General features: G+C 54.1%; 1 protein-coding gene across 2 annotated transcripts in view; it reads right to left on the reverse strand.

The window, feature by feature from the left end:
• The window catches only part of DAGLA (diacylglycerol lipase alpha), a 67,779-nt gene extending 64,711 nt beyond the window's left edge, over positions 1-3,068 (reverse strand). For both annotated transcript variants that reach the window (XM_023189500.1, XM_023189498.1), the window contains exon 1: positions 2,948-3,068. The gene's annotated coding sequence lies outside the window, so the exon portion shown is untranslated. The remainder of the gene's footprint in view (positions 1-2,947) is intronic.
• Between the last annotated feature and the right edge of the window lie 5,957 nt (positions 3,069-9,025).

A 9,025-nucleotide genomic window follows, 5' to 3' on the forward strand; every position in this document is an offset into this window, starting at 1 on the left:
AAAAAAAAAAAAAAAAAAAAAAAGAGAGCTTTCCAGACACGAGCTGAAGTGCCCAGCAACTCCTCAGGGGAGGTATGAAGGCACTGCAGGGAGCGGGTGAGACGGGCCATGGACGCCCCTCAGACCAACATGGGAACGACCAGGGAAGCACCTGCAATGCTGGACAGTGTCTGGGTGGCAGCTATGGGGACAGGGCAAGTCTATAGCATGGAAAAGTCAGCTCACAACCCTGGGTCTGGCAGGGCCATGTCCTCCTTCTACGCACATGGCTTGACACTGCAGCCTGGGCACAGGGCAAAAGCCTGCGAAACGGGTGGCTGGCTAAGGCAGACACCTACAGGGAATGCTGGAGAAACGCCCTGGGTTAGAGAAAAACAGGCCTTCCAGTGCCACGGGGCAGGGTCTGCAACTCAGGCTCTGCAGCTTGTTGTCAGGAATTAGGCTCCTGGTGGCAGAGAGGAAAGCAATGTGCAGCCACCCTGATCCTCCCCACCTGGGAAGGCACTTCAGCCAGAAGTGGGGCCACATCGGGAGAGGTGCCACACCTGTCTGCCCTCAGAGGTGCCCGTAGCCCCCTTTCCTTTCCCCCCATGTGTGAGGGCATCCTCCACACCCCCGATCCCCCTGCTATCCAGCCTCAACTTCCCGCAGGGCCATCCAGACCTGAGCCACATCGATCTGTGCATGATCTGACCCACTTCGTTTCCTTCAGGCCACAGCCCAAAAGACGCTGATGTGACTGCTCCCCACCCCCGTTCTCAGAACCCAGAGCCAAAGGAAATTCTCAAGAGAAAACACACTTCCCAAGTCTTCCTCCCACACAGGTACCCTAGATCTGTCAGCCACAGACACCTCCCAGACCCACCCTGGCAATGAGGCACGTTTGCCACCCAAGCAAAGTGCTTCCTCCTGCTTGGGCCACTCCTGCAGGACTTCACAGCTGCCGGGGCCATGCTCAGGACCGTCCTCAGGAGACCGGGGGCCTGGTTCCAGCTCAACAGCTGACTCATCGTGTCAACAGATCCCACTTGCCCCCACCAGGAGCATGTGCGCTCAGGGCCTCTAATTCCCTATGACAGGCCCTCGACCTTCCGGCTCCCTTCCTCCCAATCACATCCCGCGCCACCATTTCCTATGGCTCCTGCCTCCAGCCCTGGTCTCTTTACTTGAGGAGACTCTCTGACCTTTGTACGTCTTTCACTGTTTGCAAAGGGTTTCCACGTGCACCATTTCCTTTCATGCTTTACTACCAGACCACCATGTGACATGCCTTGATTGGTGAAGTCACCTGCTGAAGCTCACACAGTCAACACTGGAATTAAAGTGATCTGCCACCAAAGGCATTGGACAGTGCTCCAGTTATAGGGAACTCATCAGCATCTCCAAGCACCCACCTTGGCAATTTGGCGACCACCTGCCACCCTAGTCTTCAATATCCTCAACATCATCTTTTTGGATGCGTAAGTGCCTTCTACAGCACAAGCTCAACCCTGTTATTCTTCTACCACTGATCCCACTCCCCCAAGAGATCCACGAAGAACTGAAGATTTCCCTACACTGTAAGACTTCTCTAGGGGGAGCTGGAAATTGCTTCTCTGAAAAGTAAGGCACTAGGTGATGCTGAGTGAGACCTTCACCCAAAGCTTCCCAAAGGACTGGTGAGAGCAGACACAATCTCAGCGCAGATGGAAGGGGTTTTAACATAGGAGCTAAGCAGAGAGGACAGACAGAGCCCTTGGAAAGGAATTTAAGCCTGGGGGTGGGAGTCCCAGTGGCCCCAGCAGATTCCCAGTGGCTGCAGAATCATCTTTCAAGCATCCCCCACTCAATCCAATCCTCTGGACCCAAAGGCTCCCAAGCATCAAAGAAGAGAGTCAACTTCCAGATACCCTGGAGTGAACCCATCAACCCAAGGAGAAGGCAGTGCCCGGTGACCACAGACAGATGGTGCGTTGTACCACTCCCTGACCCACTAACCCGGGCTACCTCTCGGCCCTGCTTGTTTCTCAGGACATATTCTGGGACACTGATCACCACTGGAAATCATCCACCCCTCCCTTCGTCCCCAAAGCTAGATGAATAGCGAGCCCAGGACAACGGTAGTGCCTGGAAGGTCTCCGTCTGGGTTACTATCAGGGCCCTTGTGGTAGAAGCTTCTCCTGACATCTCCTGTTTATGCCCATTATAAAGGACACTAACCTTCTCCCAGACTTCTGCCCTCCTCAGTCCAGTGTACCCAACAGGCATTAAAACTGGACCCCCATGACAGAGGCAGTGTCCCCTTCATCGCCCGTGGGGAAGGATGGGCATTTACCCTTCCCATTCATCAGGATGGGAGGGCCACGGCCTCCTCCCACGGCAGTGCCAGGTAGCCCCCTGCACCACACTGTGCCAAGGCCCTTTCTCACAGTCACGCCAGGAACTCTAGCCATGCTGAGGACACCAATTCTTCAAGCCCGCAGTGCTATCACCCCAGACCATGTCAAGCCCAAGGCCAGAACCATCCCAACACCCAAGCAATGGCAGCACTTCCTCATACCCATGCCAGCGGCACCACCATGCCGGCACGAGCTGGCCACCTACCCCAGAACCAGTCCGAGGGCCGTGCCCATCACCTACCTGTGCAGACAGCTGCACTACCTCATACCTGGGAGGCCACCACCGCACCAAGGTGGAGGCGAGTCTTCTGAGATCCGTGCCAGGAAAACCACGCCGCCTGTGCCGGACCCACGTTGCCCACGCCCGTGCCACGCGTGTCACCATCCCCACGCCGGTGCCAGGGGCTCCACAGACCTCACACCTGCCACGGGCGCGCGTGGCAGCTGCAACTCCGCCCGCCTACCCGTCGGGCCGGCCACCGCGCGCCCTGGACACTGCCCAGCCCGCCGCGCCGCTCGCACCGCGCCCGCGCCCGGGACCGGCCCGCCGCGCCGGAGGCCCCCCTTACCTCCCGCCCGCCGCAGGGCTCGGCCCGCCGCCGCGACCGCCACCTCCATCCTGGGCTCCCCAAGGCCCCGATTCACTAACGCCGCTTCCGCAGGGCGCCGGCGCCGGCGCGAAGTCCGCCTCCGCCCCCCGGGGGACGCTGCGTCCTTTACGTAAACCCCTCTCCGCCGCCAGCGGTGACCATGGCGACGGTCGTGGGGCCGCAGCGCCCCCTGGCGCCAGGGAGGGGAGAGGAGTCGAGGCCCGAGGGAGCCGAGCCTTCCGCGGGCGCCGGCCCTGCGCGTGGGGGCGGTGGGCGCCCGGCTCAGGCCGCGGCGGGGTCCCCGTGGGCGGCCGGGAAGGGCTGGACTGGCCGCGCTGCGTCGGGGGAAGGGAACCGCCTGGGTGCCTGCCCCTCCTTTAGGCCCCTCGTGACCAGTTTTAGCGTGGGAGAGGGAAAAAAGCAAGTATGATCACTGGAGAGCTGGTTCATTTGTGGGGAGGAGAGAGACGGGTCCCACCTCCGCGGGGTGACTGAACTCTGCTTGAGAAGTTGGAGCACATCTTTTGCGTCTGGGTACCCCCTCCTCCCTACCACCCTCCAACTCCCACCCCCCACCCCCGTTCCCAGTGTCCAGCCTCGTGCCTGGCCTCCAAAGGGGCTTGCTTGGTCAATTTTGAATTTCTGGTAAATGAAGAAAACCGGCCCTCCTGTTCCCCTTCACGCCCATTCATTCACCGTAAGTCGCTCACACCTCCCTGGGAGCGCTGTGCAGAGCTGGGGGAGTGGAGGACAGAGAGGAGCAGAAGGCGGGCCCTGACTTCAAGGAGTTCATTCTGCTGGGGAGGAGACGCAGATGGAGGGGGTTTTAACATAGGAGCTAAGCGGAGAGGACAGACAGAACCCTTGGAAGGGAATTTAAGCCTGGGGCTGGGAGTCCAGTCTGCAGGTCGGGATGACTCAGCTGGGTCCCAAAGACCCAGTAAAGATTCATCAGAGACAAAAAGGGGAAGAACGTGTTTCTTTCAGGCAAGAGAAGTGCCTCTAAATGTTTCCTAGGCCCTGTTGCCAGCCCCAAAATCACAGTGATCGCGCAGTTCAGTACAAGTGGGAGCCATAGGTGAACAAGGAGGTGTGGGTAGTGGGGTGCCCGGGTTGAGCAGAAGTCTCGGTCTGAAAATTACGTGGACATTTGGGTTGGAAATGAGATTGTGATTCCAGGACTGCCTTCTATTGAAGCAGATGGAGCCACTTCTGGAAGGAGCTCTGTGTTACCTGTGATTATTTAGAAAGCAAACTCAACGTAGGTAACAAGGAAAATGAGGAGTGGGCACATATACCCAGTGGGGCACCTCAGGGGATTCAAGGAGGAGTTGAATTCCTCAAGGCTCAGGAAGGGCAGAGATCAGGGGAGGCTTTAAGGGCCCACTGTAGCAGTATCAGTTTAGGGATATTCTTTCTAGATCATCGCCATTAATCAGAATCAAAACTGCCAGACTGGATGTCTCTTGGTTCAAAGTTCCAGATTCCCAGAAAAAAAAGAATCTTATTAGTTCAGATCAGGCCACGGTCCATCAGCTATGGCCAGGGCAGAAAGTGCTTTGTGATACAAACATGTCAGTCCACTTTTCCCTGTTAAGAGACTCTCAGAGGAGGAGAATCATGACCTGAACAGCCAGTCCAAAGACTGTCAGCCAGGGACGGTGGCTCATGCCTGTAATCCCAGCACTTTGGGAGGCAGAGGCAGACGGATCACCTGAGGTCAGGAGTTCGAGACTAGTCTGGCCAATGTGGTGAAACCCATCTCTACCGAAGTAGAAAAATTAGCCTGGGCATGATGGCGGGTGCCTGTAATCCCAGCTTCTTGGGAGGCTGAGGTGGAAGAATCACTCGAACCTGGGAGGCAGAGGTTGCAATGAGCCAAGATCGGGCCATTGCACTCTAGCCTGGGCAAGAGAACGAGACTCCATCTAAAAAAAAAAAAAACTGTCTACTACAATCCACCCCTTAGCTGCCCCATGTACACAAACTCACATGTGTCCATGTGCACACACGTGTCCCCACACAAGCCAGCCTTTCTTCCCGTTCCTCTAAACTTGTCCTCACCAGACAAGTTCCAACAGTTACCTTCACACTTGATATCATGAGGCTACTATTATTTCAAGATCTTCAAGGTGATTGGTCCCATCTGGTCATTTAACTGAATTAAAGGGTAACTTTTACCATCACCAAATGCTTTGAACTCTCGCTACTCAGAGTGAGCCATTGGCACCACCCAGAAGCTTGATGGGAATGCATAATCTCAGGCCCAAGAATCTCAGCTTGGCAACAAGATTCCCGGGTGATTTGAATGCACATGGAAGGCTGAGAAACACCACTATTATAAATGTCAGGTGAACGAGTGTGGTGGCTCACACCTGTAATCCCAGTACTTTGAGAGGCTGAGGCGGGCGGAGTTCAAGACCAGACTGACCAACATGGTGAAACCCCATCTCTACTAAAAATACAAAAATCCACTGGGCATGGTGATGGGCACCTGTAATCCCAGCTATTCGGGAGGCTGAGGCAGGAGAATCGCTTGGCCCCCGGGAGGCGGAGGCTGCAGTGAGCTGAGATCGTGCCACTGCACTCCGGCCGCCTGGGCAACAGTGTGAGACTCTATCCCAAAAAAAAAAAAAAAAAAAAGGCCAGGTGTGGTGGGTCATGTCTCTAATCCCAGCACTTTGGGAGGCTGAGGTGGGCGGATCACAAGGTCCGGAATTCGAGGCCAGCGTGACCAACACGGTGAAACGCTGTGTCTACTAAAAATACAAAAATTAGCCAGGTATGGTGGCACGCACCTATAATCCCAGCTACTCAGGAGGCTGAGGCAGGAGAATTCACTTGAACCTGGGAGGCAGAGGTTGCAGTGAGCCGAGATCACGCCACTACATTCCAGCGACAGAGCAAGACTCCCTCTCAAAAAAATACATACATACATACATACGTACATTCATACATGTTAGGTGAAATGAAAAGGAAAGATAAGAAAAACATTTTCAAATTGTGATTCGTATTTTCTTAAAGCGGGGAGTGGTTAATTATTTAATCTTCAACAACTCTAGTAACAAGCAAGGAAAGACAGGGAGAGACAGCAGTCTTTTTTTTTTGCAATTGGTCACAAACTCTTAGAAGGTACTTGCGAATTCCTCTAATGCCTTGTTTCTGTGTTCTGCAGGTCTCCTGCCTGCATCTTATTCATTCAGGATTCTTTGCCTGACAGACTGACCTAAGTCTTCTTCTTGAGGGCTGAGCTGTGGCCATAAGGCATCTCAGCAGGCTTCCAGTGACATTGACCACTGGGCACAATGATGTAGGAGGTCCTTCACAGGGGCGTGGGTTCTACCCATGTTGTGTGTGTGTGTGTGTGTGTGCGTGCAAGTGTGTGAAAGATCCCCCAATGGCCAGTCCCAGTTTCCAGTGGAACCACAATGGTGCCTTCTGATGGATTTGTTCCTCCCTTCCATTCTAAAACCACCAAACACACAATCAAAACCCAGAGCTGCCTGCACAGGAAACAGGCATTTTGATGAGGGTGAGAGGCACCCTCATCACTTCTATTTCTAGTTCCAAGACACTTTGGAAGAAACATCAGAAAGGGTGGCTGTTCCAGAGCACACACTCCCCACAAGCCTGACCTGGTCCAGCTACCGGAGCTGCATCCTCTCCACGCCAAAGTCATGCCTGGCCTTCTCTCTGAGCACCTTCAGGCCCAGTTCCTTCAGGCTCAGTTCTGACAGCATTTGGCCAGGTGTCTTTAGAGATAGTCACCAGCACTATGAGCAGACAGGAGCTGGGGAGGAGGACAAGAGCGAGGGCACCAAAACAGACAAGTCATAGACTGGTCCCAGTCCAGCTGTCAGGCTATGCTCCCTCCACTCTGTGCCAAGTTCCCCCTCTGGCCTCAGTTTCCCTCTGAGTCCCAGTGGAGATAATAACATGACTCTTCCTCCCAGGGGGCTGTGCAGATTAACTAATTAATGAGTGTGACAGCGTCTGCATCCACAAAGGGGCTGATTAAATGCTGAGTGTTGTTATTAGGAGCTGTGGTGGTTGTGTGACAGGCAGTTGGCTGGAGACAGATCTGTCCTCTGCCTCCTCCCCATGGAGGACCCAGATGGAAGGGTCCTCCATCTGCCCCACGCTCCGCAAGCTGAACATCTTGCAAGACAAAACCAGGATGATTTTTGGCACTCCAAAGACAGCATATAACTTTTGCTCATTTCCCCTGTGCTGGAATGTGAGTCACGGCAGAGCTTCATAGTGTAATCTATCTCCGACAGCTGGCACAGCTGTATCCTGCCCCGACTCAGCTCCCAGCAGCTGCAGGATGGGATGGCTTGGTCAGTAACTGCAGTAGGGTAGAGCTGCCTGCAGAAAGACAACTGCGGAATTCCTGAGCTGGGCACCACCCCCTGAGTGCACTGCCCTGTGGAGGCAGGGATTGAGTGACCACTTTCCTCACTGCCTGAGATAGGGGGAGCCGATATGACACTTTGGCTAAGGAGTCAGGGGAATTCAAAGCATGCAGGGTTTTAAAGTATAAAGTATCTGTTCATGGCTGAGGAAGGTACAGTGACTATATTTTAGCTTGGATGCAGGGTATAGGATAACTGGATGAAACCACAGCTCTGGGGCTCGATAGCTTTAGCCTAGCTTATTCCCAGATGTAGAAAGTCCTGAGAGACCTCTGAGTTAAACAGTGAATGTGACTTTGCAATACACAGCCCTGGACCCCCGTAGTTTGTGTGAGGTCTGTTGCCCACCCCTCCACTGCTGGGTCTTCCACGCTTGAATGTGATGGATGCTGGTTCCCACCCTGAGTCCTAATGCATCTGACGGGGTGGGTAGGAAGGAACTGCTGCTACCAGGTAAATAAGTCTGCCTCTGACAACCATGGGAAATGTTGTTTACCCAAATAGCACAAACTCAGCCTGTCTGGGGAGGCCAGAGAAAAGCTCTGGAGGCTGGGCTGCAGACTCCCACAGAGGGAGAAATTAGCCAGTTGCAAAGTCTAGGAAGTCCATGTGAAATGCACCTCAGGACACCTGGAGCCAGCTCTGGATTACCAGGGCTTCTCCTGGTAGGATTTCAGACCTTCTTGCTTCTGAAAACAGCAACTCTCCCTGCACTCCCAGAACTTTTCTCTCCCTGCCTTCCTTGTCCCTCCTGCTATGAGGTGGATAGATCACAGGACCAAACAGGCTGGAAGTGGGAGCTGGACCACATGGCTTTGCTGGTAGCCCAGGGGTTAAAAAGTTACCCACCACCAGGAGATGAGTTGTTCTCTCTTGCCAGAGAGGTGCCTACAAGCCCCTATCTTTTACCTGGTAAACACACTTTGCAGTCAGAATCTCTAAAATCCATGTGGCGGTGGTTGTAATGGGGGTGGTGACGGAGCAGGTGCTGGAGGTGGTGACAGTGGTGGCAGTTTGGTGGTCATGACAAGAGGGAGGAGAACAAGGACTGATGGCTTCCTAGGGGAAGTTCCAAGAGTTTTTTCACCTCTGCCTAATCCCCATTAGCCTGGGTTTCACCAGCACTTCCCCTGAAATGCCCAGAGGATTGGGAGATCCTTGCGTCTCATTAAACCAGCCTATTTGTGTCTGCTCGCTAATGGGTATTGTAGCAAATAGTTTTTCTCCCTGGGGCACTGGGGAGCTATGGGAGAGTAAACACAGATGTCTCAAGGGAAAACTGGGGTGTTTACTGACTAGTGTGATTCATCTGCGCTTTCTGGGCACCAACAACCAGAGGAGAGAGTCTGTCCTCTTGAAGGTGTTCCATCCACCCATTCACCCACACAGTCATTCTCTCCCCTACCTTTTCACCCATGTACCCATCTACACACCTGCACACCCACCCACCCATCTGCCCACCCAACCATCCACCCACCTATTCATCCACCCAGTCTGTTCATTCACCCATGCACCTACCCATCCACTCATTCACCCATCCATCCATCTATCCATTCATTCACCTATCCATCCATCCATCTATCCATCCATCCACTTATCCATCCATCCATCCATCCATCCATCCATCCATCCATCCATCCAT

This window comes from Piliocolobus tephrosceles, chromosome 13 (genome assembly GCF_002776525.5).
Source record: "Piliocolobus tephrosceles isolate RC106 chromosome 13, ASM277652v3, whole genome shotgun sequence".
Taxonomy (NCBI): domain Eukaryota; kingdom Metazoa; phylum Chordata; class Mammalia; order Primates; family Cercopithecidae; genus Piliocolobus; species Piliocolobus tephrosceles.